The sequence below is a fragment of the Hyperolius riggenbachi genome, chromosome 3 (assembly GCF_040937935.1).
Source record: "Hyperolius riggenbachi isolate aHypRig1 chromosome 3, aHypRig1.pri, whole genome shotgun sequence".
Lineage (NCBI taxonomy): Eukaryota > Metazoa > Chordata > Amphibia > Anura > Hyperoliidae > Hyperolius > Hyperolius riggenbachi.
In genome coordinates this window covers 408209362-408230211 of record NC_090648.1, presented here as the reverse complement: position 1 = coordinate 408230211, position 20850 = coordinate 408209362, and positions in this window count along the sequence as shown.

Here is a 20850-nt window from a genome sequence, read left to right as displayed (position 1 = left end):
TGGGTAGGTGCACTGAACAGGTGGGTATGCAGTGATTGGTATTACAAATGTGCAGCTGTCACACACACAGGTAGGGCTGATCGGAACAGCTGAATTCCGATTTCATCGAAATTTCGTGTACCGCATGCGAAAACCGAGTTTCGTGTTCCGAATTTTCGTGTTCCGAGTGCATTTCTATTAAATTAAATAGTGTTAACTTCTGCGGTTAATTGTAAAGCCCCCTTACATGCTATCATCACCAAATTTGGCATGTATGTTAAGCAGATGAGTAGGAACATGGTAAAAAAAATTTGTGAAAAGAGCTTATAGTTTTTGAGCAAATCGATTTCAAAGTTTCATAAGAAAAATGTTTTTTTTTTTTCCATCATAAAGTTTTTTATTGAAAAAAGTGAATAACAAATGACAGGTCAAGCAAGAAGATTGTACAATTATATATGCGTATTATACAATGTCAATAAAGATGTACGGAAATTTCTACATGTCATACAGTCTCAGTAATAATGCCTTGGATATATCGTGCACCTCTTAACCGTCATTTACTGAACCCTAAGGGCTGACAGGGGAGGGCACCTCTTACGAATTGCCTGGCGGAATCAGGTGGCTCTATAGAGCCTCCGTCGGGCACTTGCTCATTCCTGAGTGTATCGATACAGAGTGTCATAAATGGGTGGGGGGTATAGTTAGATAAGAACGTATCATAAACATTGACATATCCTATCATAAACCTATCATAAACATACACATATCCTAAACATAAACATAAACATGCCCTATAAGGAGGGAACCTAACATTAACACGTTCTGACAACAGGAGGTATACCATGAAGATTGGTGTGTTTTGGTACGTGTGTGTGTATACAAGCCCAGAGAGAGTTTACACTGTGGAGTATATATATTTCTTAAGATTTAAGATTGAACCCGTGATGAGAATGGTCTTCTGCCTACACTTACTTGTAGCTAGGAGCAGAGTTATCTTTATCTTTATCAGGGAACTTGGAGAAATGACCAGAAATGTTGAGGGTTAAAGTTCTCATTCGCTAGGGAGAGTCTGGCTCTAATTTTGTATTCCATGAGCAGGTTAGCTTTAGCATTGGCTAGTAGCTGGGGAATTTCAAATTTTTCTTGTGTTTTCCAGTTAGTTGTAATTAGGTGGAGGGCGCTTAATATAATATGGCAAATAGTTGGTTGTAGTGTCTGGGGGATGATGTTACAGTCCACTAGGAGAATGGCTAGTTGTGGAGTGAGGTGGAAGTCTGGCATTAAAGAGTGGCGTATCAGGCCCTCAACCTCATTCCAAAGTTCTGATACTAATGGGCATTCCCAAAACATATGGACGTAGGTCCCTATTTGGTTGTTGCATTTCCAACACATCTGTGATACTTCTTGTGTGAAGGAAGCTATCTTTCGTGGAGTCATATACCACCTGTATAATATTTTTCGCATCATCTCCCAATGTGTGTTACATTTCGAAATGGCCGATATTGCTCTATGGGATTGGAGAAGTTGGAGGCTTGAGATATTGGTTTGGAGATCGTTCGTCCAGATATTAGCATATTTATTAAGTGCTGTTTGTGAGTGTACCAGTAGAGCTTTATACCAAACTGCCAACCCACCTCTATAGTATCCCTTGTAATTAAGCATGGTTGCGATATTTGGATAGAGTTTAGGCGGTGATATTTTGAACCCTTTAACTATGTGCAATACTCTGTGGTATGCAAATAATTGCGTATGACGTAGGTTATATGTCTGAACTAAACAGTTGAAGGATTTTACTTTATTCCCTATAAACAAGTCGTTTATGTCCATTATGCCATGGTTGACCCAAGGATTGAGATTGAGGTCTCGGGAGAGAAGTTCGAGGACCTTTATATCTGCTTTGATTGATATGGAGGAGGTGGGGTCAGGGGGGTTTTTAGTGAAATATTCCCATGAACGCAGGGTAGCTTGGATCGATAGGTATGGGGATTTAGGGGGTTTGGCACCCATCTGGATGCTAAGGAGTAGGTCTTTGAGGTTACACCCCAGCTCACTACGTTCAAAGGACACCCATGGTTGAGTTGCTGAGGGGGACCACCAGAATCTAATCATGTCTAAATTTGCAGCGTGATAGTATGTTTTAATGCATGGGAGTCCCATTCCTCCTAGTTGTTTGGGTAGTGTCATAATTTGGAAAGAGGTTCTAACTTTCTTGCCTCCCCAAACATATGAGTTGATACATTTTCTGATGTCTGTGAACCACTGGGCTTGGATAGGGATTTGGAGCGTGCGAAAGAAATACAAGATTTTTGGTAGAGTAAGCATCTTAAAAGCTGCAATCTTTCCTGACCAAGCAAGCCATATTTTGGACATGCCTTCACATTCCTGTTTGACTGCAGACAGGAGAGGGAGAAAGTTGTATTTATATAATTCTGACGCTTTTTGCGTTAAGTGGATGCCCAAGTAGGACACTGCTCTCTCTGCCCAGGGAAACGGGAACTGGTGGGATATATGGTCATGAAGTTTTGGAGGTATATTTAGACCTAGGATGTATGATTTGTGGTTATTTAATTTATATAGAGATACTGTTGAGAAGGTTTGGAGTTCTTGTAGAACCGCTTGAAGGGACGTTAAAGGGTTAGTTAAAATCAATGCCACATCGTCTGCAAAGAGACTAATAACATGGGTGCAGTCTTTGGTTTTTACTCCTGTTATGTTAGGGTTAGAGCGGATTTTTTGGGCCAAGGTTTCCATGATTAATACAAATATAATGGGTGATAGGGGGCATCCCTGGCGGGTGCCATTAGATATGCTGAAGGGTTTAGATATAAATCCAGCTGCGTTGACCCGGGCAGAGGGAGCGGAATATAGCGCCATGATTGCCGATATAATCGTACCTGAGAATCCAAATTTGCAGAGGGTCGCTTTCAGGAAATGCCAATGAACTCTGTCGAAGGCCTTCTCAGCATCCAAAGTAAGGAGCAGAGAAGGCCTCCGACAGAGCTCTATGTGTCTCAGGATATTGACCATGCGCCTGGTTGCGTCAGAAGCCTGACGATTTTTAGTAAATCCCACTTGATCTAATGCTAAGAGAGAGGGGGTGACATTCATCAATCTATTAGCCAGGAGCTTAGCGTAAATTTTCACGTCAGAGTTGAGTAGAGATATGGGGCGATAGTTTCCCATTTCAGTTGGGGCCTTTCCTGGTTTTGGTATAACTGTTATGAGAGCTTCTAAGTATTCCGATGGAAGTGAGGCTGATTTGGCTATGTCATTGAATAGTCCCGTAAGGAAGGGGGAGAGGGTGTCTGAGAAAGTTGTGTAATACTCATTGCTGAAACCATCAGGGCCTGGTGATTTATTATGTTTTAAAGCATTAATTACCTTGTTAATTTCTGAAGTTGAGAAGGTGGAGTTTAATTCTTCTAGTTGGAGGGAAGATAGTTGGGGAAGATTTATGGAGCCCAGGAATGATGCAATAGCTTCCTCTGTTGGGTGAATGATAGTTTTGTCAGAAATTAGATTGTAGAGTTTGGCGTAGTAATCGCAGAACATATCTGCTATCTGTTTTGGATTAGTTACATTTTCCTTCGTTGTCGGGTGGATTAGATTATGTATTTTAGATTTGGCTTGCCTATATTTTAACATTTTGGCTAGGTGTTTCCCCGCCTTATTACCTTGATAGTATGAATTGGATTTAAACTTCTGGAGTAAATGTAGGTATTGGTCCTGTAGTAGTACTTTAAGCTCTTGTCTTAAGTTAAATAGGGCTCGCTCATTTTCTACCGTGGACGCTATTTTATGAGCTTTTTCTTTTTCACTGATTTGTTTCAGCAAATTGTCATATTTTTCCGTCCTTACTTTTTTGATAAAGGTTCCCTGTTTTATCAGCTTGCCTCTAATTGTTGCTTTGTGGGCAGACCAAATAGATGTTAGGGCCATATTGGGGGTGCTATTGAGTTCAAAGAATTCTCTAATCTCAGAGGTTAACTTATCTTGAAAGGATTTGTTCAATAACAATGTGTTATTGAGTCTCCAAAAATATGGCTTGTTTAAAGCAAGATTATCGTCAAGTGAGATGTGTACAGGCGCATGGTCAGACCAGGTTTTTAGGCCTATAGACACATTTAAAACTTTTTGCAGTAGAATTTTGTCAGTTAAAAAGAGATCTATTCTGGTATGAGTTTTATGTACATGTGAGAAAAAGGAGTAGTCTTTTTCTGAAGTGTGTAATATTCTCCATGGGTCATAAAGATCATTCCATCTCATTTGCTTATCTATAAGAATGGCTTGCTGGGGTTTTTTGGCGGATGTGTCTAGCTTAGAGGGGCAGGCATTAAAATCTCCTCCGATTAGGAGGCGGCCTTGTTGCAGTGGTTTAATCTTTGAGCATAATTTTTGGAGGAATGTTCGTTGGGCGGAGTTAGGGCTATAGATAGCTACCAGGGTTAGTAATTCATTGTTGATGAGGCCTACAAAGATTATATATCTCCCTTGCGGGTCTAGAGTGACAGATTTAGGTTCCACTTTAAGATCACTATGAAAGGCCATTAACACTCCTCTTTTTTTTTTTGAAAATGTGCTATGATATATTATCGGGTAGGAGGGGTGTTTGCAAAGGCCGGTATGTTTTTCTAGTAGGTGTGTTTCTTGTGCGAATATAATGTGTGATTTGAATTTTTTAACCTCGGACCAAAATAGATGTCTCTTGTACGGGGAATTAAGGCCTCGAACATTGTATGAAGAAATATTTAAAGGCATTGTAATGATGGTGGCTGCTTATCGAAATACAATAAAACTGTAAGGGGGTCATATATCTTTAAAATAATTATTGCCCCATGGACACGTGTTATCTCTTTGGCAGTGATATGCATTTCAAAAACATTGTAGGCAGTATAAATGTTGGAGCTACTGTAAGTCAGATTGATAGTGAACATTTTGAGTATGAGCAAATATATACACACTAGCGTTGTCAGAAAACCATACATGTTGTAACAAAAAGGTATTCTAAAAATGAAGTATAGGAGTAAAATACTCCTCTCTATATAGCACTGAGGTAAGTGTGGCATAGTTCAGAGGCTCACACTTCAGACTCTAGGGGGGAAGTAGTGACTCTGAAAGTTTACAGAGTGCTGGCCTTTCAGTGCAGAAATACGTAGCTGTTTATTGCCTCCTTGTGGATAATTATTTCTTCTTTTGGGTACGCCATTCATGCAGCAGCTTAGATCCTCCAGGATGGTAGGGGGGTGAAGCGGAAGTTTCTGGGACAGAGATACGGAGCTGTTTGAAGAGTTTGTATCCTGTGTCAGAGGACGCTACAGCGTAAAGCTTGTTGTTGTATGAAAAAAGCAATTTGGTAGGGAAGCCCCATTTATATTGTATTGAGAGATCTCTAAGTGCTTTGGTGAAGGGCTGTAAAGCTTTCCTTTGTTGCAAGGTGTGGGCAGATAGATCAGCAAAAAGATGGATGTTAGCATACGGCTCAGGAAGAGCGCCGGCTTTGCGTGTAGCTGTTAGCAGGTCTTCTTTTACCTGGTAAAATAAAAAGCGGGCTATCACATCTCTTGGGGTTGAATCAGGTAGGTATTGCGGTTTAGGGAGGCGATGGGCCCGATCTATTGTAAGTTCTATCTCCGGGGTGTCCGGCAAGATTGCTTTGGTGAGAGTCTGCAGGTAGTGCTTGAGATCAGTAGGTTGGATCTGTTCAGGGATTCCCCTAAATTTTAAATTGTTGCGGCGGTTTCGATCCTCCATATCTGCTGCCTTAGCCTTCAGCCATTCAATGTCAGTAGATTGGGATGTGGAGGAATCTACCATAGCATTATGTTCTCTAATGAGGTTTCCTATAGCATCCTCTGTGTGGTTTACTCTGTCCCCCAGCTCATTGATTTCAGACTGCAAGTTGCCTGTTATGACAGCCATGTCTGCGAGAAGGGAAGATCTAAAAGTCATAAGAATCTCTTTAATGAAGGCCTGCGTGGCTGGGGTGTCTGCCGCTGGGAACGCCTCAATAGAGAGTGGGCCTGATACAGTGAGTAGCGAGGTTGGAGAAGGGCTTACCCGCTCTTGTGATACGTCTCTCCGTGGTCTGGACTTAGCTGGGCTGTCTGAGGGAGATGCGTCTGGTCGCTCTGCTTCTGAGCGGTGAGCTGCTTCTCCGCAGCTGGGGTCATCTGTTCGTCGCTGGGAAGCGGCTGGGTCGGCGCCATCTTGGGCCTGAGTGGGGCGGCGCCTGCCTCGCGGCTGGAAGAAATCTAGGAGCTTCTTGGGTGGTTGCGGGGATTTCTTCCGCTTATTTGTGCCGGCAGTATCCATGGCTTCTTCCTCTGCCATCCCGGGCTCGGTTCTCTGCGGTGAGGAGATGCTTTTGGCCGCTTATGTTCTGCACTGGAGCGGGAGCTCGGCTACAGCGCGTCCGTCTTCTCTGCTGCGTAGGCCACGCCCCGAAAAATGTTTTTTAAACTGTGTAAAATGACACTGCTGCAGAACAGGTTACTGCATTCCGAGTTCTGTATACATATTGTATACATTTCATGAAAACAGACAGCGTGGGGTCCCCCCTCCCAAGCCTCCTTAACCCCTTGTCCCCCATGCAGGCTGGGATAGCCAGAATGCAGAGTCCCGGCCACGTGGGGCTTTGCACCCTGAGCTATACCAGCCCGCATGGTCCATGGTATGGGGGAGCTCTGGAGGAGAGGGGCGGCCAACCTCCCCCTCTCCCCCAGAGCCCTTGTCCAATCCATGGACAAGGGGCTCTTCCCCACCTCCGGTGCCCCAGGAGGAGGTGGGGGCCGCCGACGTCCTGGGGGGTTCATGGTGCCATCCAGGGTTCCCCTTTAACAAGCGGACCCCGGAAGCCGCCCCCTCCCCAGGAGAAATGAGTATAGGGGTACACGGTACCCCTTACCTATTTCAGCAGAGTTAAAAAAAGGAATAAAAACACGACAACGAAAAAAGTCCTTTATTGTTCTAAATTAACCAGGGATACTTACCTTGGGATAATCTCACGCCAGTAACCTCAGGAGTGATCCCACGCCAGTATCCTCTTATGACATCCCACCACCCTCCCACACTGATGAACTCCCACCACTGAATGGTCACAGTCAGCCTCTGCATCTGTATAGCAGAGGCTGAGAACACGAAAATTTTGCCTTTAAAACAAGAAATTTCGGCAAACAGTGATGCAATCAAAATGGCCACTGGGAAATCCCCGATCGCTGGAGGCCACACTAGAGTGGCGAAAGCAGTGATTTTTCACATAGATGGTGGGTCCAGGTGACCAGAGCAGGAGGTGCCCTAATCCCCTGGACCCACCCATTCATGTGAAATAACGCGTATTCTGACACTCTGAGGTGGCCTCCGGGGAACGGGGATTCCCCAGCAGCCATTTTGTTTATGACACTGTTTGCCGAAAATTCTTGTTTTAGCAAACAATTTTCGTGTGTCTAGCTTATGCAATACAGATTGCAGAGGCTGTCTACAGCCATTCATCCCCAGGAGTTCTGCAGGATCGGCAGGTGCGCGGGATCTCCTAAGAGGATAGAGGGGTGCACAGCGCAGGAAGGTGGGAAAGTGGGCACAGAGCGGCGGGGAGGGGGGGGAAGCCTCCCCTCCCTCACCTAGGGCCCCCCCCTTGCGCACTCCCCCCCACCTCCAGAATTCCAGCCAGCCAGCGGAACGGCTTACCGAGAGCGATAGCTCTGTGTGCCGCTGGTCTGGTATTCTGCACTGACGCAGTACTTCCTGTGAGAGCGTAATTGGACAATGCAATGCAGGAGACCAGACCAGCAGCGGCACACAGAGCTCTTCTCTCGGTAAGTGATTCCCGCTCGCTGCCAAGTTTCCAAGTTTAGGTAGGCAGGTATATAGGTGTCCCCAGTATAGATATACACAGGTCTATAGGTGTCCCCAGTTTAGGTAGGCAGGTCACCAGTTAGTGGGGGCCCCCATGCTGGAAGGGGGGGCAGTGGGCACAGAGTGGCGGGGAGGAGTGGAAGCCTTCCCCCCTCCCTCACCTAGGGTCCCCCTTCCGTGCTCCCCCTCCAAAATTGCAGCCAGCGGCGGCAGCGAGCGGGAATCACTTACCGAGAGAAGAGCTCTGTGTGCCGCTGCTGGTCTGGTCTCCTGCATTGCATTGTCCAATTATGTTCTCACAGGAACTACTGCGAGAGCGTGATTGGACAGTGTCAGTGCAGAATACCAGACCAGCGGCACACAGAGCTATCGCTCTCGGTAAGCCGTTCCGCTGGCTGGCTGGAATTCTGGAGGTGGGGGGGAGTGCGCAAGGGGGGGCCCTAGGTGAGGCTTCCCCCCCTCCCCGCCGCTCTGTGCCCACTTTTCCACCTTCCTGCGCTGTGCCCCCCTCTATGCTCTTAGAAGGTCCCTAATCGCACCTGCCGATCCTGCAGAATTCCCCTGGGGATGAATGGCTGTAGACAGCCTCTGCAATCTGTATTGCATAAACTAGAAACACGAAAATTATTTGCTAAAACAAGAATTTTCGGCAAACAGTGTCATAAACAAAATGGCTGCTGGGGAATCCCCGTTCCCCGGAGGCCACCTCAGAGTGTCAGAATACGCGTTATTTCACATGAATGGGTGGGTCCAGGGGATTAGGGCACCTCCTGCTCTGGTCACCTGGACCCACCATCTATGTGAAAAATCACTGCTTTCGCCACTCTAGTGTGGCCTCCAGCGATCGGGGATTTCCCAGTGGCCATTTTGATTGCATCACTGTTTGCCGAAATTTCTTGTTTTAAAGGCAAAATTTTCGTGTTCTCAGCCTCTGCTATACAGATGCAGAGGCTGACTGTGACCATTCAGTGGTGGGAGTTCGCCAGTGTGGGAGGGTGGTAAGAGGATACTGGCGTGGGATCACTCCTGAGGTTACTGGCGTGAGATTATCCCAAGGTAAGTATCTCTGGTTAATTTAGAACAATAAAGGACTTTTTTCGTTGTCGTGTTTTTATTCCTTTTTTTAACTCTGCTGAAATGGGTAAGGGGTACCGTGTACCCCTATACTCATTTCTCCTGGGAAGGGGGCGGCTTCCGGAGTCCGCTTGTTAAAGGGGAACCCCGGATGGCACCATGAACCCCCCAGGACGTCGGCGGCCCCCACCTCCTCCTGGGGCACCGGAGGTGGGGAAGAGCCCCTTGTCCATGGATTGGACAAGGGCTCTGGGGGAGAGGGGGAGGTTGGCCGCCCCTCTCCTCCAGAGCCCCCCCATACCATGGACCATGCGGGCTGGTATAGCTCAGGGTGCGAAGCCCCACGTGGCCGGGACTCCGCATTCTGGCTATCCCAGCCTGCATGGGGGACAAGGGGTTAAGGAGGCTTGGGAGGGGGGACCCCACGCTGTCTGTTTTCATGAAATGTATACAATATGTATACAGAACTCGGAATGCAGTAACCTGTTCTGCAGCAGTGTCATTTTACACAGTTTAAAAATCATTTTTCCTATGAAACTTTAAAATCGTTTATTTCAAAAACTATAAGCTCTTTTCACAAATTTTTTTTTACCATGTTCCTACTCATCTGCTTAATATACATGCCAAATTTGGTGATGATAGCATGTAAGGGGGCTTCACAATTCACCACGGAATTTAGCACAATTGACTTCAATGTAAACACGAATTCGGTACTCGGAATTGCAGAATTTTCGAGTTTCGAGTGCTTACTCGGAACTGCCAAATTCTGATGGCAAACTCGAAATTCGGAATCCGAGAGCTCAGCCCTACACACAGGTACCGTCAATGGGTGCAGTGACTGGTGGCATATAACACTGCGTGCGCTCACGTAGGTATGTAGGTGCACTGAACAGGTGGGTATGCAGTGATTGGCATTACAAATATGCAGCTGTCTCACACACACACAGGTACCGTCAACAGGTGCAGTGACTGGTGGTATATAACACTGCGTGCTTTCACGTAGGTAGGTGCACTGAACAGGTGAGTATGCAGTGATTGGTTATACAAATGTGCAACTGTCACACACACAGGTAGTCACTGAATGTGCTGGGCCTGGCAGTGGCACAGTAGGAATTACCAAGGGGCCAAGGTCCAGCAGCTGCGACTGACTGACAGGGCTGTATATGCAACACAAGTGTCTGTGGGACACACACACACACACAAAAAAAATACATCACAAGAACAACATTAGCTCTCAAAAGAGCTGTTGAGGATGAGGAGTGCTTTTTAGCAATAAGTATCAGCAAGAAGGAAGGAACAACCTAACAAGCCTAACACAAGAGCCTAACTAAGCTTTCCCAATGTCAGCAGGTTCTCTCCCTTCTCTAATTACTGCAACCACACGAGTGAGTGAAAAGGCTGACGCTGCCTGCATTTTATAAGGGGCGGGGCTCCAGGAGGGAGTGTAGCTTGATTGGCTACCCCTGTGCCTGCTGACTGTGATGTAAAGGGTCAAAGTTGACCGTAATGATGTAATATAGGGGGCGGGTCAAACTCACATATAGTTCACGGTTCACCGCGAACGCGAACCACCGTAGTTTGCGCGAATAAGCTTGCATTAGGGCCATCTCTAGTACTGACCACCTAGAGACTCCAGCACAAAATTTACTGCTCTTTCTTTTGATATATGCAAATTTACACTACCGATAGGTTGAAACATTATCTGCCATTTACTTGCATTTTTTTAAAAGGAGGTAGCATGAACTTACCTCCAAAAATAAGTTCACCAACTATCTCATTTAAAGACAAAACTGATTTATTTTGGTACAATTCCACTTTGAAACACGTTTCTCAGGGAAAACCTGCTTCTTCAGGCAAAAATGTATGCCATACATTTTTACCTGAAGAAGCAGGTTTTCCCTGATTTTATATGTATACAGAGATTCTGAGCTAAGAGAGACATGTTCTCTTAGCTCAGAATCTCTGTAGATATATAATAAAATAAGGTACTGAAAAGAAGGCTACAAGCCAAATGTTGTGAATCCCATGGGCATGAAAATTGGATATGAAGATCTGAAACATAGTTAATTCATATGTGGTATTCACTTGGAAAATAATGAAAGTATGGACTTCAAATGGTGAGTCAGTTTATAAATTAATGATAATTAAAATTAACTAAATTAATCCCAAAAAATCCTACTAAAATGAACATGCCAGCTATTTGAAATAAATGTGCATGTAATTTGCATAAAGACTGATGAGGGTAGAGAATTGAGATGCAAATAGACTTGAGGTGATGCAGATGCAAATAGGTCAATGAGATGCAAATAGACTTGAGGTGATGCATCATTATGCAAATTGTGTATGCAAATGTATGCAGCTTGTACATGAACCAATCCTGCTGAATTTTGATTGGTCCATTTTCAAGCTGAATACATTTCCATACAAAACTTACATAATCCTGCATCAACTTAAAATGATTTGAATCTCATTGACCATCCCTAGTAGAGAATAAGTATGCAATAAATACATTCCTTAGTAAATATTCCATAGTAAAACACTATAAGTAGAAATAGCATGTTTCATATTTGCAAGAAATGAGCATGCAATTTGCAGCAAAACTAATGAGCGTAAAGAATAAGCATGCAATCAATAGGTCAATTTTATTTGTAAAAATTGCATAGTAAAAACGCGTACATTTGAAATCGGCGCCGGTAGACTTGGGCGCAGGATACAGCGTTATATAGCTGATCCTGCTTCTGCACAAGTCCGGGCCGATTTAATTACTATTCCCCCTCCAGGCCGACATGGATAGTAGGGGAATGAAATAATTCGGCTTCCAGCGATTGCTGGAGGCCGAATTATTATGTTTTTAAGCAACTTCGGCTCTGTCTTCTGACGGAGCCGACGTTACTCACTGAGCACTTCAATAGGAATGATTCCTATTGAAGTCTATGGAGGCGCCGGCTGCGCCCAAATCTAGCAGCGCTGAAAAGCACTGCTCCGAGTAAAAACTGTTAGTAAACATTTCAAGCGTGATATTTGCAAGAAAATTACATGCAATGTTGCAGGAAAACTGATAAGAATAGAGAGAATACGTAGGTCAATTCATTAGTAAAAATGACAAATAATAATGATTACATAAAAAGTCAATCAAAAAAATTAAAGATTAATAAATACCTAAATTTATAGTAAATCAGTCACATCTAGCATTATGATAATGGCTTACCCAGTAGAGTAAGGGCCAGTGCACACCAAAAAACGGTAGCTTAATCGCAAAGGCTCAGCGCTTTTTGAAGTGATTTTTCTAAGCGATTCTAGGCATGTGCCTAGCAATTTTCTAAGCATGCCTAACGATTTTTGAAGCATTTTTGTGTAGTGTTTTTATATTTTGTTACAGTAGAGCTGTAACTGAACAGCTTCTGTAACAAAAACGCTTGGAAAATTGCTTTGATCAAGCGCTTTTCCACTTTCCTGTACTTAACATTGAGGCTAAATCGCATCAGAAACCTGCAAAAATGCTGCAAGACCCGCGTTTGTGTTTGGGAAAAAAAGCACATCGCTCTGGTGTGCTCCCTCCCATTCAAATACAATTCAAATTAGCCAAGCGCTTTTCAAAGCGCTAGTGTTTTTGAAAATGCTCTGAAAAGCTCTTGGTGTGCACCAGCCCAAACTATTGGATGTGCACTTTTGCAAAAATAATAACAAATCTTGTAACAAAGGATTTTGCATGTATTAATTATAAAAATATGTATATCATATAAATGGTTAAGTTGTTTATGGCCACAGAGGAAAGATTATGCAAAACTATGATGATTGGTAATTGTGATTAGTGGAAGTGCACCTGGCAAAAAAAATAGAAGGCATTACCTCAAATACAGCGTGCCAATGAGTGCCACAGCAGAGATTGACTCGTGGAGGGTGATTAGGCACAGTGATTGGAGCATGTGCAGCAAGTGATTACATGCTTGAGTTGCCATTTTGGAAAAGGGAAAAGAAAAGTAAAAAAAAAAAAAAAGGGTGGTTAAAAGGCATATGGTAGGAATATGTAAACATAATGTCAAAACTTGGTAGGCTTTATGTACATGATAAAACTAGTATTGGTAATTAAAAATATAAAAAAAAACACACAGGAGCGACTGATTAAAATAAACAAATTCCTTATTTCTCTTTTTTTTTCAAGCTGTTCATTAAGGCCCTCTAGGGCCAAAGTTCCAGGCGCATATATAACTTTCTTGTTTTTTAGGACTTTAATTCGGTTAGAGCTGGTTCACACTTGGCACGTCTTCAGGCCTTTGCTGGTCACCGGCGATCAGCAAAGCGCTGCTACTAATGTATCCCTATAGATACATTCACACTGCAGCATTAGCGATTTCAATCAATTGCAAATGCGCTGCATGCAGCATCTTTGGGGCGATTGCGCTGTGATTCTTGTTCTATTGACGGTAATCACAAGCACAAATTGCGCTGATATTTGTGTCGCATATTTGAGATTATAAAGCTCCTCCTTTTTAAAAACAGATGTGCGCAGGGTCAGACTGGGCCAGCGGGAACTCAGGGTTTTCCCCGGTAGGCTTTTTTGCCAGTACGCCCCGCCCACTGATGTGGTCCTGCACTGGTGGGAGCTGGGGCAGGAAAATGAACCAAGACAGCTGAGGCTGCAACTTTGCTGTGCCCATGAGCAGCATATGTGCGATGTGCGCACATCTAACTGCTCACAGTCCATCTTGTCTTCTCGCAGCTGTCCCCATTTGGGACACTTGTAGTAAGAGAGGTCCTGGAGGGCACACCATCAAAACGTACGTTGGGTGCTTGACACTGGAACATAGGCTATGTCACGATCAAAACTGTAGTCAAAATGTATCAGCACACCGATTTTCCATGAATTCACGCTCTTTTATTGAGCTATGCATTACCACAAAAGGTATAATACCTTTTGTGGTAACGCATGGCTCAATAAAAGAGCGTGAATTCATGGAAAATCGGTGTGCTGATACATTTTTACTACATTTGGGACACTTGGGAGAGGGTTGCTGTCCAGATAAGCCCCGCCCCCAGATCACAGAAGCCCTGCCCCACACATGACACAGAGGATAGGAGGCTTGCTATTGTGAGGTGAGCCCCGCCAGTCACACACAGGAAGGATTGTCTCCAGCCCCGTGGATGCGCACTAAGGAGCATGGGTCTGGCAGGTGAGCCCTGCCTGGAGGAAGCAGCCACATCTCCTCACCAGAGGAAGCCCCGCCCCCGAACAGAGGAAAGGTTGCCCCTAGAGATGATTGGATACCTGATATTCGGTAGTGTCATCCAGCTCGCCTGCCACCCCCCGCCACCAGGGGAAGCTGGTCCTCCCGAGAGCCAGCATGCCCCACGCACTACCGCCGCCCCCCGCCGGGGGGCGCGGGGTGCTACCAGGAGGACTGGCGCCCTCCGGTGGCGGGCGGCGGGAGCGCGGGGTGGCCCGGCACCCGGGAGCCCCGGCGCCCCCCGGTGGCGGGCGGCAACAGCGCGGGGGGTCAGGCCGGCTCTCAGGAGGACCGGTGCCCCCCTGTGGCGGGCGGCGGTAGCGCGGAGCAGCCCGGCACCCGGGAGCCCCGGCGCCCCCTGGTGGCGGGCGGCGGTAACGCGGGCGGTCATGCCAGCTCCCGGGAGGACCGGCGCCCCCCGGCGGCGGGCGTCAGTAGCGCGGGGGGTCAGGCCGGCTCTTGAGCCCTCTCTCTCCCTCTCACCCCCGGCCGACCCTTAAGCCCGCTCTCCCTTCCCGGCGGGCGAAACTTGCTGGGAAAATCTTTCATCGAATTTGAGTAAAGTTTCTGCTACACGACTCAGTTTAGAGAAAATGACAGACTACAGACTCCCGCATGTACATTTTAACTGTGATGGTTAGTAGGACAGAGATTTATTCATTTATTTATTTTTAGGGTCGAGGCCCATGTCTTTGTATATTCCTATTTTAGTCGCAATGTGATCAGCAGTAACAAAATCATTGGCGAATGAACGGGAGCGAGCAGTGCTGATGTGATCTGAAAACTCCTTTGGTCCAGAAGTGGTGGAGAATGGAGATCGCCACCCCGGGACAATCTGGCCGGCCGATGCCTAAGCCTTCTCCCTCCCTGGGCCCACCCTCCCTCCCGCGCAGTGGCGACCTGGCCGGCCCTTGAGCCCTCGCCCCTCTCTCTCCCCCCTGCCCGACCCCTGAGGCCACCTACTGGCGGGGCAAGCTGACCGGCCGATACCTAAGCCTTCTCCCTCCCTGGGTCCGACCGGCCCTCAGGCCCACCCGTACTCCAGCGTGGGGGAGAGCTGGTTGGCTCCCGAGCCCTCTCTCCCTACCCCCGGACGACCCTTAAGCCATTAGTGGCGGGTCAAGCTGACCGGACGACTCTTAAGCCCTCCCCGCGGTACGACACCGCCCGAGGTTTAGGGACAATATTCACCGCGCCTCCGGTACACGACGGCGCTCGCTCTCTTCACCCTACCTCGCTGGCGGGCCAAGCTGGTTTGGGGGACTTTGCCTCCTGCTGCCTCAACCTCTTGCGGGCCAAGCTGGCTGGGCAAGTGTGGGTGGAGGGAGGGCCCCCGCCCGGTCCCCTCTTCCTCCAAGCGGGGGGAAAGACAAAAGCTTGGCTCAAGGGATGACTTTCAATAGATCGCAGCAAAGTAGCTGCTCTGCTATGCACGAAACCCTGACCCAGAATCAGGTCGTCTACGAATGATTTAGCACCGGGTTCCCAAAGAAAATGTGATGCACTCTGGGAGAGAGGCGGCCCACTTCCGTCCGCACTCCGGTCCCAAGGCGAGCGGCTCTACGCACCAGGTCCCCCAAGGGGGCCCCAGCTATCCCAGGCCTGCCTGGGCTCCTCGGCACTGCGGTATCGTCACATTTAGGGGGGATTCTGACTTAGAGGCGTTAAGTCATAAGCCCACAGATGGTAGCTTCGCCTCATTGGCTCCTCAGCCAAGCACATACACCAAATGTCTGAACCTGTGGTTCCTCTCGTACTGAGCAGGATTACTATTGCGACAACACATCATCAGTAGTGTAAAACTAACCTGTCTCACGACGGTCTAAACCCAGCTCACGTTCCCTGTTAGTGGGTGAACAATCCAACGCTTGGTGTATTCTAGTGGTGCTCAGCAGAGCTCGAATATTCGAGTAGCTCGAATATTCGAGCTCTTTTTTCAGCTATTCGAGCTCGAATACCGAGCTCGAATAGCTGCAGCTACTCGAATGGGCTATTCGAGTGAACTCGAATAGCCCATTCACTATTCGAGCTATTCGATCAAACAGCGCTATTCGAGCTCGAATACCGAGCTCGAATAGCGTCATAGCCCAGATTGATGTCCTTAGAGCCAATCAGAGGGCTCCCAGGCCCTCTGACGGCAGCCAATCACAGAGGGGGACCCTGGCCAGCCCCTACCCTATAAATAGCGGCCGCCATGTTCCGTTTTTCCGTCCTTGCCTGACTTTGTACAGAGAGAGATCTGCTCCTTTGTGCTTTGGCTTAGCAAGAGCTTTATTGTGGTCAACTACCTAGCGTTTTTGCTCACATACACCTCCTATACACACCTATATTGTTGTTAGTTAGATAGACATTGTATTTTAGTTAGTAGCTTGTGTGTTACATAGAGACAGACACAGCTGCTGCAGGCAAGCTTACACTGCTTTAGGCCTCAGGGCCTTGCCTGTGTGGGCAGCTGTCCTCCTGTCCTCTGTTTATTATACCAGTGTTTCTGCTGTCCTACCTTTACTACTGAGTGATTGTATTTTGTAGTAACTGTACTAGGACACTCACTGTCACTGTTTGTTCATAGCTCCTGTGTGTGTGCGTGCACAGTACACACACTCTATTTCCTTCTGATTACTATTGATTATTGTAATTTCTAGTTGTACTTACTAACTACTTACTACTAGGGACACTCAGTCACTGTTCATAGGCTAGCTCCTGCGCTGCGTGTGTGTGTGCGTGCACTGTCAGTACACACACTCTATTTCCTTCTGATTACTACTGATTATTGTAATTTCTAGTTGTACACTTACTTACTACTTACTACTAGAGACACTCAGTCACTGTTCATAGGCTAGCTCCTGCGTGTGTGTGTGCGTGCACTCAGTACACACACACACTCTATTTCCTTCTACTTAATCTGATTATTGTATTTTCTAGTTAGTGTACTAGGGGACACACTCACTGTTCACTGTTCACACTTATACTGATTACTGAATTATTGTATTTTGTATTAGTAGTGTACTAGTAATCACTTAGCGATCTAATCACTTAGTGATTAGTGTCACCTCACCCACTAACCCACTCCATTAAAGTACCCCACTTTTTCACCCGCCCTTTTAAAAAACTTTTTTGTTTACGCCCAAAACATCAAAGATGTCTGGAAGTGGCAGCCAGCGCGGTTTGGGCAAGGGGAAGGGCAGCAAGGGAATCAAGAGGAGAGGGAGCAGCATTGTGGCAAGCCGCGGCCGCGCCACCATGCACAGTTCCGCAGCAGCAGCAGCTGCGTCAGTAGCTAACATTCCTCCTATAGCCACTGGCTATGGACGCCTTGGGCGCCGCCCAGCAGGAGCAACTCACGCTGCAGAGACACAGCAGCAGCAGCAGCAGCGTGTAGTACCTGCTCCTATTTTTCTGCAGCCGGGTCGGAAACGTCCCATTGAGGAAAAGGATGCAGACACTGTGGTGCAACTGATGACGGAGGATGAGCAGCCCGCCATCAGCTCTGCATCTGAGGCCTCCACCCTCACCACCACCACCACCCCTGTTCGCAGCAGCCGCCCAGCAGGGCCTGGGGAGGAGGCCAGTTCACCGTCACAAGTTGGCGACCTGTCACTCAGCAGTATTTTTACCCCAGGCACCATCAGGGTATTGTCTGCTGTTGTTGGCGATTTGGAGGAGGAGATGCTGATGGGCACTTTGGGGGATGAGGGATTGGACAGCAAGACTGTGGCGACAGTCAAGCAGCCCATCCATGCATCAGGAGAGGAGTTTGGGGGGTCATCATCCCAGCAGGTCATGTTTCAGGAGGGGGAGGATGATGATGATGATGATGATGATGTGGTGACAGACAAAGACTGGGTGCCGCCACCACCAGCACCAGGGGATGTCGTCATCAGCAGCTCTGAGGAGGAGGAGGAAGATGCGCTTGTGGGCCTTGCAAGGAGGCGCATCATTGCAAGCATTGGCAGCAGTAGGCAGGTCCCACAGCCTGCTGGTGTCTCAGGCTCAGCAGCAGCAGCAGCAGCAGCATCTGCCAGTACCACCACCAGCCGCACCCAAGCCCCCGCCCCAACCACCACAGGGAGACAGGCAGCAGCGGCTCCAGGCCGTAGGGGGTTGTTTTTGTCACCAATCTGGCGATTTTTCACCATGCCCACAGTGTACAGCAAGTACGCCACTTGCAACCACTGTCAGCGGAAGTTGAGCAGAGGTGCAGACCCCTTAAAGTTCAGCACCAGCTCGCTCATCAACCACCTTGCTGCGAAACATTTCCACCAGCATGAGGAGTTCCAGAGGCTGAAGGCATCTGGTGCTGGCAGTGGCACCACACCCATCACTGCACAGCCTTCAGCAGCAGCAGCAACAGCAGCCACCCGCCCTCCTGCTCCTCCAGCAGCACCAGCAGGAGTGCGGAAACGCACTGCTCCTCCCCCCTCTGCAACTCCTGCTGCCGACACTGAGGCCTGTTCTGGCAGCCAGTCCTCAGTGGCCTCCTCTGCTGTGTCCGCTGATTCCCGTGCCAGCAAAAGGCCACGCCAGAGCCTTTTGAGCGAGTCCTTCCAGGGGGTGGTTAGGGCTCTGCCTCCCAGCAGCCATCGCGTGCGTCAGCTGAACGGCTTGCTGGCACGGGCCATGTGCTCCCAACTCCTGCCATACACGCTCGTGCAGGAGGGGAGCGACATGCGTGCGCTGCTTGCTTGTGCAGCCCCAGACTGGCAGCTCCCCAGCAGACACTTTTTCGCCCGCAAGGCCATTCCTGCACTGCACCGCTTTGTGATGGCCAATGTGGAGCGAGGGCTGGAGCACGCGATTGGTGAAAGGGTCCACGTCACCATGGACTCCTGGAACAGCCGCTTCGGGACAGGCCGCTACCTGTGCTTCACTGTCCACTGGGTCAGCTTGGTGGAAGGGGGTGAGGATGTGAGAGCAGCAGCGGGCACAGCAGCAGCAGCAACACAGTGGGTGGTGCCACCCCGCAGGGTCAGGGGAACTGCAGCAGGTTCCTCCGATCCTCTGCCATCCTCGGGCACACCTGGCCAAACCCCCCGCCTCAGCAGCAGCGTGAAGGCCCGCCACTGCCAAGCGCTGCTGCAGTTGGTCAGCCTTGGGAAGACCAAACTGACGGCAACCCATGTGTTGGCCAAACTCCAGGAGCAGGAGAGGATTTGGCTGACCCCCAGAGGCCTCAGAGTCGGAGAGGTGGTGGCCGACAATGGGGCCAATCTGGTTGCCGCAATTGACAGGGGAAACCTGACCCACATCCCCTGTCTTGCCCACGTGCTGAACCTGGTGGTGCAGAAGTTCTTGCGCACCTACCAGGGGATAGGCGAACTGCTGGAAACGGCAAGGAACGTTGTGCGTCACTTCCGGCGCTCGGCTGCAGCCTGTGCGAGCCTGGAAGACGTGCAAAAGGAGCTGGAGCTGCCACGCCATCGGCTGATCCTTGACGTTCCAACTCGCTGGAACTCCACTGTGGCGATGTTGGAGCGTCTGGTTGAACAGAAGCACGCTGTCAACCAGTACCTTGCCCAGGCCACTGTTTCCGCTGCTCAGAGAAGGGACAAGACCAGCAACATCCCGTCCATCGTCCCCGATGATGACTGGAGGCACATGCAGCAGGTGTGCTTAGTGCTGGCTCCCTTTCTGCAGGCCACTAACATGGTGAGCAGGGACCATGCTATGGTCTGCGAGTGGGTGCCCCTGGTTTGTCTGCTGAACAGGGCCCTTGATGCTTTGCTGGAACAGGGAGCGGCAGCCTTGGACCAGCAGGAGCGGCAAGCAGCTGCACAGTCCACCTCTGAGGGGGAGGAGGAGGAGGACTTGGTGGAGGTCCCTGACCTTGCTGCTGATGAGGGGGATCAGCACAGCGCAGCTGAGTTGGTGCGGGGGTGGAGAGAGGATGAGGCGGCAGAGGAGGAGGATGAGGACAGCACTGCCGTCGATGTGCCAGCACACGTGGCCCGCCTCTTCCCAATGGCAGCGCACATGCTGACGTGCCTGCGCAAGGACCCCAGGGTGATCCAGATGAAGCAGAGGGAGGACATCTGGATCAGCATGATGTTGGACCCACGCCTCAAGGGGAAGTTGAGCCAGTTCCTGCCGCCTGCAGGAGGAGAACCAGCGCAACAAATAAGGAGCTTGCAGCAGGCCCTTGTTGAGCGCTTGGAGGAAGCCTTCCCCCAGCCTTCCACCCCCACTGTCCAGCCAGCACAGAGGCAGCAGCAGGTGCCTGCATCCAGCAGCAAGCGCCCCACAGACCTGCTGTCTCTCAGCAATGAGCTCTACAGGACTGTAGAGGCTCCGGCAGCAGTGACTAGAGAGGAGGTGCATGCAGCAGCATCCTCCTCCGGTCACAGCCAGCGCCTGACCCGAATGGTGGCTGACTACATGGGGTCCTACAGCGGACTTGACAGCGATGCCCCTGTTGATCCCATGGAGTATTGGGTCAAGCGCCTGGAGATCTGGAGCGAGCTGGCACAGTACGCCCTGGAAGTGCTGTCCTGCCCCCCTTCCAGCGTGCTGTCCGAGCGCTGCTTCAGTGCAGCTGGTGGCGTGGTCACCGAGAAACGCTCACGTCTGTCTCACAAGTCAGTGGACAGACTGACGTTTCTCAAGATGAACCAGGCGTGGGTGGAAGGCGAGTTCCTGGCCCCTGTTGTCGGCGAGAGGGGGACATGAACTGGCTGCCGAAAGAACCATCGTTAATGTGCCTTACCACCCTTTACCACCTCCTGGC